Here is a 17,952-nt window from a genome sequence, read left to right on the forward strand (position 1 = left end):
TCAGTTGTGTGTGATCTTCTGTTGTTGCCAAGTCTTTATTGTTGTTAGTACATCAGTGGATGGGATTAGCACTCAAGCTAATTGTGGGAACTGGATGCACCCACAGGGTAAGAGTTGCTGTGTGTGTGGCTGACCCCACTGAATGGGGTGTGTCCTAGCAGGCTTGTGTATTTTTTTGCAACCACCCTTTGTGCATACTGCTAATGCAGCTAGTCAGGATTTGCTCTCTTGTGGTCTGGTGCCAGCCTCTGGGTACATTTGTCTTGTGGCCCCTTGGGATGGGCTCCCCTGTAGGCCAAGGTCAGCTGCTGTTTTTGATTGCTCAGGGCTACCTGGTGGGAGCTATAAAGTGATCCTCAGGTTGTTGCCTATGTTGCATCTGTAGGTAAGTGGAAGAGACAATGCTGTAGGCAACAGTCTGGTTATCCTCCGTCCCTGACCTATGGTTATTTAGCAGAGGGACCAGTGCTCTTCCAGGCCTGGCATTGCCCGTGCATTGCCCGTAAGTCTCTGAAACTGGAAGAGCCTCTGGGTGATATGCGTGTTGGGTGGTGCAGGGCGTTTGGGAGTCTCCTGGGTCTATGGAGTAAATTTCCCCCTACCACTGCAGTGCCAGTTTACGTGCCAGCGCTGTCTCTGTGGCTCCTGTATAAGTTTCTAGTTGCTGCAGGGTCAGCTGCTGCCCACCTTTGGCCAGAATGTGTCACCCCAGGACAGGGGCAGCCGCCTGTCAACATGCAGAGGGCACTTTGTGTATTGGATGGGGCAAGAGTTGAGGGAGTCCAGGGCCATCAGGCCAATAGCCTCAGTTTTGCTGCAACTTCTGTGCCCGACGTTCCCACTGTAGTCACAGATCACAGTGAGACCAACTGCCATCTGGGGCAGTCCCATAGACTCCTGCACTCCCAGTACGCATTATTGCAACTCTTGCAGGCAGCAGAGGTCTGCCTGCCACTGATTTCCCTGCAGTGCCCGGCCCGTGCTAACCTAAGTTTTCTGCCAGTGTGGACTGGGAGACAGAGGTGGAGGAGCAGGACAGGGCAGTTCGCTGTAAGTGGGCTGCCTGGGGCAATTTGTGGGTACGATGGGGTTTCAGGGAAACAGTGGGTGTCACATCAATATAGCCTCAGCCTTGCTGAAAATTTGGTAACCATTCGCATGGTCCTGAAGAAGTCTCAGATCAGCTCCTGTCTGGGACTGGCCCATGGATCCCCGAGATCCATCCAAGTTCATGTTGGCAGCAGTGATCTGCCTGAAAGTCATCCAGCAACAATAGTCCTGGGCCATCTTCAGGTAGGGCGGGGCGGCCGATCCCCTCAGGCCAGCTTCCTGATGGCCCTGTGGGAGGGGTCTGCACATTCAAGCAGGTGCAGTCTGTAGATTGCCCTGTAGTGGGCCAGACTAAGGCACAATGGTGGCTGCCGGGTCTGCCCTAGTTCTGGTGCCAGGTGATGCAGACTTTCTCAGTATGGAGCCTGTGAGCCTCTACCCACCGCTGGTGTCCCGGGTGAGTGTCTGCAGGTCAGAAAGCCTTTGTGTGGGTCCTTCAAAGGGGCATCTAGGGGTTCAGTCTCCTCCGTCTCCCCAGATGGCCAGAATCCCCTCTGGTTTCTATAGTCAGAGTTATTAGAATCTCCTCTCTCCTGGGCTGAGGAACCCCCAAATGGGGTCATGACCCCCTCTCCTTCAGGGGAGCCTCTGCAGCCTCGGTGTCCCTCCCCGTGATCCTCCTCCACCCACGGTTTGGGATCCAGCTGGATTTGTGACTTTGCCCCCCCCCACCGGCTTCCATGTGGCTTCTTTATATTGTCAGATATAGGTGGTAGGATCAACAGGACTTCAGGTGATTCTCCACGTTGATTACTTTATAATTTGGTTATTATTTCAATGTAAACCCTGCTTTTACCTAGTCCACCATCTTTCTCCAGTTTCATGTTTTTATAATTAATCTTATAGATGTTTTTTTAATTGTAAAATTATAACAATAGTATAAGTATAATCCTACATTTATAAATCCCATCGATATTATTTTAACTTCTAGAAGACAGTAATAAAGTTTCAGCAACTAATCAACTGCTCATCTAAGTGCTTTTGAGTTCAGTCCTTAGCATCCAAGAGAAGTCTGTTCAAACCCTAGCTCTGAGTTTCTCATCTTTGTAACCTTGGGAACATCGCTCTGCCCTCCTTCAACCTCAGCTTTTTCATCTGTAAAATACGGCTAATAGTAGAGTTTTATGTCTTAAACTAATTCAATTTTGGGGACATAGTAAGTATTTAACATTAGTTGTTATTAATTCCTTTTTACGTTTAGATTGGGAGGAAAGGTTTGTATTGGAGAGAATGGTGGTCAGGTAAATGGTCCACTATTTCAAGACTCAGTTTTTTTCTGTCTGAAAATAAAAAAAAAATTCTTATTGAATGAACAATTATGAGAACTGAGGGAAGACAAGATGAATAACTTCCAGGAATAAAATGTAGTCCTTTAATGTATATTTAATAAACATTAAAAAGCTGCTATTCAACATTTATTAAAGGTCTACTATCACCATGGATATCTTTAAATATTGGGGATATAGCAGTAGACAAAACAAGTCCCTACCTTCAAACCACTTAAATTCTAGTGGTGGGACACAATAACCAAATAAATAGATAGCAAAAAAAATGGTGGTAATTACTAGAGAGGAAAATTACTGGGGCGGGGGGAGGTGGAAGCAAGGAAGGTTAAGGAATGCTAGGGGCTTGTGGGAGGTGTGCTTTTTTATTTTAAATGCACTGAGTCCATGCCTCACTAGGAAGGTGAAATTTGAGCAGAGCCCAGAAGGAAGTGAGGAGTCATATGCAGGGGATTGCACTCCAGTTAGAAGAAACAAATGCCAAGGCTCTGTGTTCAGAATGTCGTTGGAATGTTAGAGGAACAATGAGGTGACTGGTGGCCCCATAGTGGAGTGAGCAAGGGTGCAGGAATATTAGCAGGTGGAAATAGAGAAACAGAAGGTATAAACTCTTCATGAGTTTTGTCACCAAAGGGAGCGGAGAAGTGAAGCAGTTGCTGGTGAGTGAAGTTAGGTCGAGAGTTTTTTAATTATAGAGGAAATCATCGAGCCGTTGGATGCTGATGAGAATGGTCTGGGGAGAGGAAAATAAGACGTGGGAGAGAAGGGAAAATTGTGGCAAGTGAGGATCTTGATTAAGCAAGTGAGATAGAATATAGTGTACAAGGACAGGAAGTATTATGCAAGCAAAGATATTTCAAATACAAAATATCTCTGGACGGGAAAGAGATCACATCCATTCGTTATTTTTTCAACTCTGCTTGAGGTTGAGACATACTGCTGCATCCTGAAAGATGAGAATTTAACCTTGGAAAGACTATCCTAGACAAAAGGGATACCATGTTTTGGAGGAAACGTAACCTTTGAACTGTTTAAAGCAAACAGTATGAATGGGAAAGCTGCAGGAGATACACTAGAAGTGTAGGCAAGGTCACAACATATAGGGAACTGGACATTTTAGGAAGGAAAGTATACCCTGCTTGTCTTTCAGCAAAATTCATTACTAAAGTATAATAGGTTTCTATCTGTAATATTCTTGGAACTCAGTACATTTTTCTTGTATCATTGTGTGATTTTTATAGCATAGCAAGTAAGAGTATGAGCCTTGAGATTGGATAAATATAGGTTTGAGCCCAAGCTCTACCACTTACTAGCTGTGAGAGCTGCGAGTCTCTATTTCTTCATGTGTAAAATGAGAAAAATAGCTCCAGTAGGACCTGCATCATAGACTTGTGTGGAATCAATGGGATTATGCAAATGAAGTCTGAAGCAGTGCTTGTCACATAGGAAGTGATAAATAAATAGTTCTTACTATTTCTACATCTGTACTTTAGTAGCAGTAAACACATCAATTACATACTTAGTTTCAATGCAGACTCCTTAGATACAGTTATTTCACTGGGAATAACCATTTTTTTGATTAAAAAAGAAGATATTATCACCTAAAGACCAGTAATACCACGTTGCTGTTCTGCAATTATGCAAAATGAATGGGACTTAATGTGTCAAGCTATTCATTTAATTCTCAGTTCGTTCATGAGTCATGTACTCTCATAGTATAGTGTTTTTAAGTGGAGTTGTAACAAGGTCAATAAAATTGAAGTTTTAAAGAACTTGGGTGGAGGAAAAAGCTTTGTATTTATCAAAAGTTTCTTTAGATGGTAGTCATTGCAGTAATTTTTAAGCTGCATTATTTGGGGGATGGTTGATGTGGTCAAATCTAGTTACCTGCAACACAAATACCAATGATATACACTACTGTGTTACTGAGACCCGTCAATGTTACAAAACTAAGTACAGTTAATATGATTTGTATTTTGCTAATTCAGACATCAAAATCAAGTACAACTATGATTAACCTGTTAACCTAGGAGATAATTTTTTACTTTGGTATTCTGATTTAATAATTAATGACTACAAAGTGTTAATTAGAAATTATTCAAAAATAAGTGCTTTATTTTTGCATATTCATACGACTTTGTTCATCTTAACAGTACTTCATTTACTTTCGTGACTTTGCATCTTTGGATTATAATTTTCTTGTAAATTTTATTCAGTTTTCATAGAGAAAAACAAGTATTTTTCTTAATGCTGTAGTATGCTCAAATAACTATTAAAAAGGATTTAAATTTGTCAATATACTAAAATTTTAAACCAATATAGTATTATGCATATTTCTAAAGCTTACCGAAAAGGAGAATATCCTTTCATGTATCCTCTGAATAAACGATTAATTTTGTATTAAATAATTTTATTGATGGTATTGAACATGATATAATATTAATTTAGAGATGGTACTTAATGTCAGAATAAAATATTTGTTAAATCTAATGCTCAAAATGAAATGCTTTATTCACTTCTAATACTTTGGTGCCCATTTATCATCTCTTTAATAAAGCATTTCAGAATTTTGATAATAAATGATGTCAAGATCATTAGCCTAAGTTTGGTAGAAATTACATTTTTCTTCCAGAAAATTAGAATGTCGTGCTTCAAACATTTCAAAATCTCATTCTCCTTGATTATTCAAATACCACGGTAGTTAGGCTATTTTGTGTGTGTTTTAATCCCTTGAGATATGATTTGATTAGGCCAAGAGATACAGCTGGAGAGCAGCTCTGTATTTTATAATGTTTTTACCCATCTTTTCCTTTTTCAGTACAAGCAACACTTACCTCAATAAAGAATACAGAATTTAAAATAGGAAATAATGAGTCTCTACTTCTGTCTTTCATCAGAACAAATACCATCAGCTCCAAGCAAAGGTATCTTCCTTATTTGGCAAATGCGATTGTCCCTGTAGATTGTGGAGAATGAAGGTTGATGCCTTGCAAATATCACTGTTTAAGGAATGGATGGAGGAAGAACCCACAAATAAGATGTAGAGACATATTAGAGGTAGCATGGACTGAGGAAACTTGATTTTTATCATCAGTATCAGCAAACTTTTTTCTTTTCTGTAAAGGATCAGATAGTAAATACTCTTTGCAGGCCATGTAGTCTCTGCTACAACTATTCAATTCTGCCTTTGTAGTCCAAACACAGTCACGTACAATACAAAAAAAAAGGCATGGCTGTGGGAATAAAACTTTACATACAAAAACAGATGAAAGGTGAATTTGGCCCCTGGACTATAGTTTGCTGACCCCTAAGCTAGAACAGAAATTTGTAATGATATTAGAGAAAATGCTAATTGTCCCTAAATGTCTCACTTCCTTCTTTAGTAGAGAAACCCTGTGATTTTTATTTGGACATGTAGTTGCCCAGAATAAAGACTACATTTATTAGACTACTTTGAATTTAGGTGTGGACACATTACTACGTTCTTGCAAACAGGGCATAAGTAGAAATGAGCAACTTTCTGGACATGTCCTTAAATAGGGAAGGCACAGCCTGATTTGCACTACCTTCTTCCTGCTGTTCTGAAATGTGGCAAAAGCTGAAGTAGCCACCTTGAATCATGAAGTCGAATTCATGGGCTTAGACTAGCATAGTGACTACTCACCTCTAGACTTCATTTATATGAGACCAACAGAAACTTGCTTAAGCCATTTCAATGTTTTTGTTTGGGGCACTTGAAGCTGAACCTAAGCCAAACTAAATCAGGAACTATTCACCATGCCTTTCTAATAATACTTCATATCATGCATTACATAAGCAGAGAGGGTAATAGTTGACTTGATCAAGGTTTAGCGTGTGTAAAGTAGGCACAGAGGAAGTATAACAAAATAAGAGAATTAAAAAGGATATTTTTGTACATGCATATGCTGTTCCAAGTCAAGTTTCCTTACGTTATTTGTGTTCTTCACAAGCTTTTTTGCTTCTCAATTCATTCATTTCTATTTTATCTTATTACTAGCTGACATTTTTCTTGTTTCTTTAGCTTCCTCTTTCTCTTGTGTATAAGGACACATAAGACCAGTTTTTATTTTATAGGCATCTTCTGCACAATGTCTTCTTGTTAAGGTTTTTCCATTGAATACAGCTTGGCTTTTAATACCCAAATGCCATAGAATATATTTATTTTGCAATTCACTGTTTTTTTTTCTGGTAACAGATTTTATAGAAAATTTTATATTTAGGTCACAAAAATAATACGATATTTTAAACAACTTTTAAGTTCAGACATAATTTGTAGACTGTCAGTCACATGTACAAATCTTTAAAAACTACATCAAGTGTCAATAAAATGGACATAAGTCATGAAATTCTTTGTGCAAAGATGACGCAGGACAAGACAAATGTCCCTGAGTTGAGGGAATCCAAGCTCTGCACTGAGAGAAGAGGGTCCTTTGGCAGAGAGTGTAGGAAGAATTCAACACACATGCCAAAGTTAGAATCAAAAAGAAAGTGTTAGAAAAGAGGTAACGCTCCACAGACAGAGTGTGGTCTCCTCTCAGAGGCAGAGAGTGAGAGGGACCCCAAGCGTTCAGGGAATTCTATTCATCATTCCTTAGTTCCCATTTCCTTTGATATGGACAGACAGGAAGGGGAAGAGTCTGTAGCCTGAAAGGCCTGATGGCGGTTCTCAGCCTTTAATCCCTAGGTTCACCACGGTTTTAACCATAGAGAATGAATGATTTTATTTGTGTAGAGCGCCACCTAAAGACTGTATTTTCCTGTTTCCCCTTCACAGGTGCTGGGGGAATGGGTTGTTAGTAATTCAGCAGAATTCTCCCTTTGTTCTGAAGGTGTCCTCCTGGCCCCGCTGCAAGGCTGATCAGCACGTTGCATTCCCTGAATGTGGCTTGATTAACATTTTAATTCTCTTGCCTCCTCTCTACATTAAAGAGAGGTCCTGTCACCACATACACAGTAGCTATTTGAAACCATTTTAATTGTTCATGATCAGGAAGTCATGCCTTAAGCATTTTATAGACTACATGGTTAGTTATTTATATGTTTTAGCATTTTTAATCACTTTAAAATAAGTTGGTTCGGAGTTTGCGCTTGATATGAAATACAATATGTGGTTTCTGATTTAAAATGATAGAAAATTAGCTTTCGGCTAGTATTTTTGAGCAAAATAATGTTTAAAATGGATTAGTGATATAAAGTAGGAGATGTCTGTACTTGAAGCTTTTCATAATCAGTGTTCTCTTGAACTCCAATTTAATTTAGAATCTAATCAGTGTTAGATTTCCTTATCTTTCCATTTGCTAGCTCATTTGTTATTTCAATGTTTTGTGATTTAAGTTCTAGTTAATCTGGGTCTTACTACTGTTGATCTAGTACTACCTTACCTGATATTATCCTTTGTCTACCTAATGTCCATAATACCAGCAGAAATGTGGCAAATTCAGTCAAGCCGTAGTGTGTTCTTGATTATCTGCTAAATAGCTGGTTGACTTTACTTGCTTTTCACAAAAATAGGTGTGTCAAAAAAAAAAAGAAACCAAATGAATCTAAAATATTGACAGTGCTGCCAATGGAGCTTATTTCTAGTCTGAGGTGTGGTACAGTGCAACCAATAATTTAATTCTTGCGGCCAAGACAGGAATAGAAGAGATGCTGCTTATATGTCTGAGCATATGAAACACCACAGTATATCTATACAAAATCCTTTTGTCTGAATCACTTGAAACAATGCTAGAAACAGACTGCAAATCTCAACTCTGAATGAAGAATAAAACAAGAACTCTTTCTATTCAATTCTCAGTTTTCTTTGTTCTGGGTATCAAATATCTAATAAACTATAATAAATTTCCTAGGGAGAAAATGGCCCTCAAAGTACTATTTTTGTTTTAGCTCACAAAAAAAGTCTTTCACTTTCTGAGTTTGTTCACACTAGGAACAAATGCAAAATAAAAATCCTGGTGTCTTAGGTGACTTTGAAGGCAAAAGGAAAATGCTGGTTCTTAAAAATAATTCACAGAAATTCAAAACCATAGAATCAGCAATGTGGTGTTTAAAGTTGACCCTGTCCCACTTTTATGAATATGAGAGAAGTTATCAGTTTGGGTACAGAAAGTCTTTGGACCACTAGTTTGGTTCTATAACTAGGAGACTATTTAAAAAAATAGCAATATCTAAATCCTAGCTTAGTGTGCAGACTACCCTAAAATATGCAAGTTAAATCATTAAAGAAATTCTTACCTGAGAGTCAGGAAATTACGTCAAATTCCCACATGGAAAACACAGTGCATTTATTGTAGATTTCAATGGCATTCTTGTTTTCCCAGGTAAGATTAACAGAATTTCATTTTTGTCTTTAAAGGTATTATTATTATATTATTTGAATATGAAGCTACAGAATTTTTTTATGATTATGACATTTAGGCTTTTCCCAGGGAGTAGAAAAATGTCCATGAAGATTTACATATATTAATTTTCTTTTATTTTTATCCTTGTTCTTTTGCAAATTCAGTAGTCTCCAAAGAGACTCTTTGGAATAAAGCTGGAATGTTGTTTAAAATGTGAGTCTAAAAAGACCATTGTTTTAAGGTTGGTATTGTAAATTATCTGCAGAATATCACATTTTATCTTTATGAGGTTTTCCCCTATTTTCTTTTACATTTTCTTAGGTTTAAGAAATGGTAGGCCAAATTATTGAAAACATTTTGGTCAGATTGGTGGATATCCTGAGATAAAACAAGCAGTGTCATGGAAGCACAGCTAATAGTCCAAAGGAGAAGTTTAAGGAAGCCATGCAAATTTCAAATCAAAGAGTCAGCAATATTGATTTTAAAAATGTGCCTTCTCTATTTCAACTTAAGATTTTGACTTTATTCTCTATTGACTTAACACAAAAGGTTGGAGCAGAGGCAAGATGCCTAAATAACTCCTAGAATACCTCGGGCTGTTATTTATGGAAAAAAAAATCTACCAGAGCTTCTTTTCTGTGTATACTCTCTCCATTGTTAACAATGACATTGATTGCGCAGTCAGTTTTGAATTAGTTTGTATATATGCTGCGAGATCGTGTTTGAGATTATTTCATTTTCTTTTCTATACAGATACCTAGTAGATTCAGCACTATTTATTGAAATAACTGCCCTTTCTCCATTGAATTACCTTGACATCTTTAAAAAACGTTTGAATATACGTGGCTGGTTCTAGTTTTGTAATCTATTCTGTTTCAGTGGTTTTTTTTTCCTCTCTGTACACCATTACCACATTGTCTGGGTTACTGCAGCATGCTAGTAAGTCTTGAAGTAGTATAAGTCTTCTAACTGTTCTTTTTTTAAGAATTTTTGGTTATTTTGGGTGCATTTCTTTTTAATATAGATTTTTAGAACCAATTCGTCAATTTGCATAAGAATTCCAGGGGAGGAGGGTAGTGTTGAATCTATAGCTCAATTTTGGAAGAATTAACCACCAATTATTTTCCATATCCAATATATAAATATATTGTACCTTTCCATGTATTTAAATCTTCTGTCCATCTGGTATCAATTTGAAGGAACTTCTTTAAGTAATTTTTAGTGAATGTCTCTTGGTGGCAAATTTTTTCAGCTATTGCTTATATGAAAACGTCTTTAGTTTTAAACATTTTCGAATGTTATCTTTATGCTGTATATACAACTATAGATTAATACTTTTTTACTTTTAGCACTTAATTGCCCTTTCATTATACTTTGATATCTCTTATTTTAATGATGAATGAGCCATCATTCATAATTTTGTTTCCTTGGATATGTCATCTTTCCCCCTCTGACTGCCTTCAAGTGTTTTTTAATTTTGGTTTTCATCAGTTTGACTACAGTGTGATTTTTCTTTTGTTTAATCACAGAGCTTCTTGGATCTGTAAGTAAATGTATTTTACCAAATTGAGAAAATGTTCAACCATTTTTCCAATAATTTTCACCCTCCTTTTTCTTACCTCTTCTGAGTCTGCAGTGACACTGCTTGATGTTTTGTGTACAGTTCACTGTTTTTTTTTTTTTTTGCTATTGCTTTTCTTCAAATTCGACATTCTATGACTTTGTGTTCTGGTCTACTGACTCTCAGCCATCACTAATTCATTATTAAAACTCAATGATATTTTTAATATTTCAAATATTGACCTTTTCAGTTCTAAAATTTATGTTTGAAAGTTTTAATTGTTCCTATTTCTCTGTGAAGCGTTCCCTGTTTATGCATGAATACCATGTGCTCGATTATGGTCTTGAAAATATTTTTAAGAGCTGCTTTAAAATCTTGTCTGCAAATTTTAATATCTGTACTATCTTGGTGTCTCCACTGATTTCTTTTTCTTTAGTTCTGGGTCACATTTTACTACTTTATATGCTGGACATTATAAATGATACATTGAAATGAACTTAAAATATGTTATCATCCTTTAAATAGTGTTCAGTTTTTTTTCCTGGCTGGAAGTTAATTTTTTGTATTGTCGTCTTGATCCTGTTAAAGTTCATTTTCAAGCATTTAGGATACCTGGAGAGTAGCTCTTGCTCTAGAATAGAGTATGGTCCTTAATCCTAAGTCACATACCTTCTGACATTTCAGCTGAATGTGTAGAATGTTGGAGATATTTCCATTCTGGAAGGCCAGAACTTTGTCCCTCATGTGACCTTTGATGTCTCTTTCTGCTCTCAGCACCAGAGCAACTGAACTCCACTAGGCGTCAAAGTCTTGCCCTGCACATGCACCATCCAGCCCTGCCAATGCACACCAACTTCAAGGCCCTCCCTACCCTCTGTGCAGTTACTCCCAGTCTGGTACATTGCCTCCTTCAGATTCCATCCCCTTGAGCAGTCCCACACTTTAATCTCTGCCTCCACATCTTTTAGTGGGATTTTCGTACTTTCTTTGAATTCACCTTCCATGTGCTATGATCAGATGCAGAGTGTGGGCGAATGTAGACTTCATCTCCTGTGTTTCATTCTCTCAAATACTGTATTCTTTGCTGCTTTCGTTACAATGTCTAAAAGCACTTGCTGTATATGTTTTGTTCAGTTTTATAGACATTGAGAGCAAGAAGTCAAACATGGTATCAGTTACTATATTAAGACTCAGAGAAAAAGTCCAGCCAGGGGTTTTTAATTAACTGGAGGCAGATTTCAATGCTTGCAAAGCATTTTATGGTCATGTACTCTCATGCTCTGTAGCAGCGGTCCCCAACCTTTGTGGCACCAGGAACCAGCGCTCCTATGATCTGAGGCGGTGATGCTGGCGCTGCAGAGTGGCTGCAAATACAGATATAGCTTTGTCCACCACACACTGCTTGCTGTGTAGCCCAGTTCCAACAGGCCACAGATTGCTACCAATCTGTGGCCCCAGGGGTTGGGGACCCCTGCTCTGTCAGATGTACTCAACTGTTATTTTCCAATGTAGATAAATCATTATGCCAAATTAAAAAAGTAAAAACAATACCCGTTGCAAGTTTCTTGTTTAATTCGTTGAATAGATCCGCTCAATGAATTAATTCTCTAGGTACCCAACCCCTCATGAAACAGCATCACCTGGAAGGTCAAGCCAGGAATTGTTTTGATACCGTTTTCTCCCTCCATCTATTGCTATGTGCTGTCTGCTCTACCTTCTAAATCTCTACCTGTACTGCTTCTGTATTAGGGAAGACCACAATCCTTGATTTCATTCTCTCATCTTCCCCATACCATATTCTTTATATAGTACCCAAAGTAGTCTTTATCATACCGTAGCTTACAACCTTTTAATGGTTTCCTAGTGACCTTAGAATACATTTTATGGGCTTTATTTGGATTGCAAAGCCCAGTGCAAATCATGAACCTCCAACTTTCCCCTGTACTCGTGTTCTATCTACACTGGCTTTTAAAAAAAGTACTTTAGCACATTTCTAATTTTTGCCTCAGAATTATCTTCTGGAGACTCAGGTAGAAACACACTGTCGTCTTCATTTTTTTTCACTTTTTGTCTTGAAAAATGTCAAGCTTGCAAAAAGGTTTTAAGGCTAATACAAAGAACCCTTGTATATTAGTTGCCCAGAGACTTCATTCAACTTTTACCACCTGTCCCAGTGATTTCTTTTACAGCAAAAGGATTCCAAGGACGTGACTTGTACCCAGTTGTCACATGATTAAGGTGGTGGCTGCCAGATTTCTCCACTGTAGAGTTACTTTTAATTATTTTATGGGTAGATACTTTCAGACTATATAAAATCTCAAATTTTACCCAATTTTAACATCAATTGCTGTTTTATGCCTGTATTACTATAATTGTTGCCAGATGTTGATTTTTCTAATCCCATTTTCCTTCCATATTTACTAGGTGTTGACATTGTACTATAAGAAACTTTTTTAGTCTCCATTTCTATATTTATGTTTATATCAGTGTGGATTCATTGATTCCATGGGTTATAATCTATCATCACTATTTATAGATCATAGATTTAATGAGTGTCTCTTCAAGCTGACTTTTGACATATCTTATTGAAATGTTTATACTTCAAATGACATGCCGTCTGGGACTAACCAAGGGATGCCCCTCTACATCCTATATCTAATTAGTCATAACTCCCAATTGTGCCAACTCATGCTACTCTGTACTAGCTAGAGATACCCCTCCCAACAGGATTCCTACCATTTGAGAGTATACGAGTAGTCAATTTTCATATCCTTCAGGGTTATGATCATGCTCAAATGCACATCTAGAGCATGCTCAAACCCTGTCCCACTCTGTCACCTTCATTCTATCTGGGACGCTTTTCCCTCCATTCTTAAGAATATGTTATACTCATCTTTCATCTGAAAGTCTTTTAAAAGAAGTGTTCCCTGAATCCTACATTTAAAATAGTCCTTGACATCATACTCAGATTAGCACTTTTATTTTTAATGGTCTCAACACAAATTTTTATTATGTGTTTAATTTGTTCATTTTCTACTTCCCTCATGATACTATATGTTCTACGAATTTAGTTACTGCATTGGCTGTGTTCATTTCCATATCTCTAGCAACTAGCATAGCATCTAAATACAACATTGGCTCTCAAATACCTATTAAGTGAATAAAAATTGTGATTTGAGGAAAATAACTCAGTTTAATAATTTCCTTAACTGGCAAGTTTACTTAATTTTTCATTATGTTCCCATTTATCCTTGGTACCTAGTCTTTGCTGCATTACCTAGTAAAAAAAACTCAGCTAAATTTTAATCGACATAGTTTGCATGTTATTACAACAGTAGCCACTATTTCAGGTTTAGAGCCTCTGTAAGACTAGGGTTATTTAAAATAACTACATTATGTTTATGTTAAAGATAATATACTCAAGAACTCTATCCTTTTGTTTTTATAGCTGTATTAGTTTCTGGGTTGCCAAATAAAAATACCACAAACTGTTGGTTTAAACAATAGAAATTTCTACCTGCTTTAAGGCTGGACATCCAAGGTCAAGGTGTCAGCAGATTTGCTTTCTCCTAAGGCCTCTCTCCTTGGGTTGCACATGGCGGCCTTCTCATTGCAACCTCACCTGGACTTTTTTCTGTGTGTGTGGGCATCCCTTGGAGTCTCTTCCCCTCCCTATAAGGATATCAGGTATATTGGACTATGGCCACTCTTATGACCTCATTTAACCTTAATTATTTCTATAAAGACCCTCTCTCCAAACACAGTCACCTTGCTGGTTAAGGTTTAAGCATATACAATTTGGGAGACATAACAGTGGCTACCTTTGTTTTACTGTTTTCAACACCATGTCTATATAGAAAATCATATTGACTTTCCCCAGTTCTTTCATGAGATGAACACGAAAACTCCAAAACACTCAGGTGGATATAAAGGAACATCTAAATTTATTCAGTATTTTGTAATCGGCATGTTCTTGTTGCTGAATGCAGGAGGCTTCTACTACATTCTCAGTGATTTTTTTCAAGCGTCTTCAAATATACGTTTTTTTTTTCTTTTTAGCTTATTCATGAAAAAACATTTGACAAAAGCTCACAGGCAATGTTAGCTAGTATGTGATTTTCACTAAACTAAACAGATTATTTTTTAAAAAAAATTACAAAATCAGTTGACTTAGCTATTTATTTGAATGATGTATATTCAGAAAATACATAGTTAGACACTCTAAGTCCTTGTAAACTATTTTGAAAGGTGATATTCAAATGACTGATGTGTAGATGGTCTAAACTTAGATTTTAGTGATGATTGCACAACTTCTGGGTTGGTGAAGATGGTCTAAACTTAGATTTTAGTGATGATTGCACAACTTCATCAATAGAGTAAAAAACACTGAATTGTACACTTTAGCAGGGTGGATTTTATGTTGTGAATTAATATGTGTGAAGGTTAATCCTTTAACTTTTATTAATCTATTTCTTATAAATTATCAACTAGTGACATTTACTTAGTATACTGAATGCAGATTAGAATTACCTCTTATGGAATTAATTTTCCATTACTTGAAGTATTAAGTTTCTCATTTATTCTCTATTCAGTCCTCACCATTCTGTGAACAGAATCTAATAAATTTTCTTATTAATTTCCATTTACTTTAAGAGATAAAATGGAGATCAGTAATCACATCAAAATTTGGAACACTAGCCATAAGTAATTGAAAATGTAGAGGGTAAGAAAGGCTAACACATGAAGGACTCTCCAACTTCTTGAAACTAAGAAAACTGGTTTTCTTGGTTCAAAGGATGTGGATCAAATCCCTGAAGTTTAGTCATATCTAAAAGCTTCTTTTTCTGTCTGCCACTGTCATGTCACAAAATGTGCTATGAAAAAAACTTTCTCATGATTACAAATATAGTTTCTTCTATCACAGAAAAAACAAGGAGTTTTGTGTGACTTGCCATTTCTCACTGCTCATGTTTATAATTCAGTATGTTGGTCTTTATCAGGCTTTTTCTAGGACAAAAATAATGCTCTTAACTCAGGATGAGATTTAGGTACTAAAATTCAGAATGGTGAGTTACAAGTCAGCTTATTGCCTCTCATTGCTTTAATTGCTTTGTCCTGTTCAAGTAAAACATGTTCTGACATAAGTATCGCACTTTAATATCAAGTCGTATTTAAAATTTTTAGTTACAAATGATCTTTGAAAAAACACTTTAAATAAAATGAATAGCAATTAATGTTTACCAATGGTCAAAGTCACCTAAATGCCTGCTCTCAGTAATAGGGGAAAACTTCAAATCTGGAACTTACAGCTCTGCCTTTCTGTTGAGCAAAGTAATAACTGCAGTTCAGGTCTACTCTTCAAATCCAATAGGTTGAAGGCTTTTTAAAAAATGTTTAATGATTTCCTCAGTAACCTATTTATTCCAGAATATCTACATTTCCTCCTCTTGCTTCGCGCAAACTGAGCCTATGAGTTCCTATCCAAGAAGGGTTTGGCTATTTTGAATGGCCTTTTTTCACAAACTTGAATTGTAAGCTATTCCTCTTTGTTTTCTCTCTGAATGATACATAAGCTTGGGAAAATGTGGCTGGATTACTCTGAGCATAAAATGCAGAGATTCCCAGAATTCTCAGAGCTACTTCAGCCTGGCAGAGTGCCCGAGGGGCTAAGGGCTCAAGGCTGCCTTTGAAAGGAAGGACCTAGAGAAGCCAAAGAAGAAGAGAATCAGTCTATAATTTAAATGGTGTTCCAGTTTGATCAGTTACACTAGCCTACTGTGTCTACATATGGTCACAGAATCTACTGAAAAGCTGATTCATCTGAAATAATAATCACTTTTTGCCTGGCCAATCACATTAGCCATGAAATAGATCTCATTAAGTCACTATTAAAATGCATCTAATTCAGACCCACTGCAGGTTATCCTGAGGGAAATAGCATTTGAAAAGAAGTTCTTCAAGCTGCTGTGTGAAGGATGGATGGGAGGGGAGAATCTGGGAGGCTTGCTTTTTCTATGGCTGTCCCCATCAGTTAATAGCCTTCTCAAGCTACTTTCTGCATATGTACTGTTTCACATTTTTTTTCTACCACAACTAATTAATTTTTAATGCAAGTAATAGCTTCACCTCTCAATTCAGTTCCTTAGAGAACCCAGCCTAATGGCCCTGAATATGCAGTGTTCCTTGGTAAGAAATCATTTTAATGCCGATTTGGGGTTTGTAGCTTGGAGGATAAATGAAACTCTCTTTGGATTGATTTGGCTCCACTTGGATGGATAGCTTGCCCTCTCTCTTGACTGGTAATACTTCCCTGACTTGTATTTAAAGCTCACTACTCTACCCTGACATACAGATATTTCCTACAGTTCAAAAACTGGAATTTTCGTTATGTCTCTCAAGCGCCATTTCCTTTAGCAAATCAGACTGTCAGAGCCGGAAGGAAATCTTAGAAATCATATTCTCTATCACTGCCCTGTACAAAAAAAAATATTCAGAGAGAAGGATGGAAAGTTAGCTTGGATCAAGATATGAAAGTCTCCTTGCGCTCATCCTGAGGAAGTCGTACTTTGTCCTGGAAGTACTCAGAGGCAATTGAGTGTTGTAGTTTTTGTTTTGGGGGGAGTGGGTCAGAGTTCTGCAAGATCTTTCTGGCAGCAATTCAAAGGGCCACTGGGAGGAGGTAAAACTAAGGCCTGGGGAGAGCAGGTAAAGGTTTGGTTTACTATTCCTGGTGAGAGGTAATGAAGAACTGAACTAGGTCATTGAGTGTCAGGATGAAGACATGAACACAGTTAAGTGCTAGTGGAGAAACAGAACTGATGGAGCTTTGTGACTGATTTAATGAGGCTGAAAGAGAAAGAGTAGCTGAGTGTTTTCGATTTGTGGGTAAGCCAGGTAGTCATACCGTTAATGGTAGTAAGGACTGAGGGCTGGAGAGTTATGAAAATGTTTGACTACGTGGGTGACAATATTAACAATGGTAATGCTAGTAATAGTGACTTTGAGAGGATTATGAGATACCACTGGGAGATGTCTGATAAATGTAGACTTCAGACTTCATCAATAACATGTATGTTTGATTTATCTTTTAATCCTACAAATCATCTATTCGTCTTCTCATAGCATGTCTTTTCAGTTTTTTAAAAGAGAAAAAGCATTCTTGAACTAGTGTCATTTCTGCCATTATCTTTAGCAAGTCATGTCATCTCTGAACCCAAGTTCCCCATCTAAACGTGGGAATAAGACAACCTCATTTTATTTAATTAGTGTATGGATCATTGCAAACTGGTATGGGAAAGTACTTTAAAAATGTAAAAGTTAATGCACATATAATAACCTATTTTTTATTTTTAAAAAAACTTGAGAAAGAGGGAAATGCGTATTCCTGTTATAGAAATTTGACTTTAAGGGATCTCCTCCTTGTGTATTCCTCGTGCATTGTAAAAGCATTCAAAAATACACTTGAAACTAGCAAAACATTGGTATTCTTATGCTCTGTCATCTGGTTGTCAATGTTTCTAAAAAAGGGCATCCACAGATTTTCCCTGGAATATTCCATTGTCATCCAGGAAATCATTAGGACTGCTTTGACAACCAGGATTTTCTTTGTGATCTACATGTCGGGAAGGTATCTACA

General features: G+C 37.2%; 1 pseudogene; it reads left to right on the forward strand.

Annotated features, from left to right (window-relative positions):
• Positions 1-1,411: 1,411 nt before the first annotated feature.
• The window catches only part of LOC118607760, a 45,786-nt pseudogene continuing 29,245 nt past the window's right edge, over positions 1,412-17,952 (forward strand).

The sequence above is a fragment of the Rousettus aegyptiacus genome, unplaced genomic scaffold (assembly GCF_014176215.1).
Source record: "Rousettus aegyptiacus isolate mRouAeg1 unplaced genomic scaffold, mRouAeg1.p scaffold_m13_p_9, whole genome shotgun sequence".
Lineage (NCBI taxonomy): Eukaryota > Metazoa > Chordata > Mammalia > Chiroptera > Pteropodidae > Rousettus > Rousettus aegyptiacus.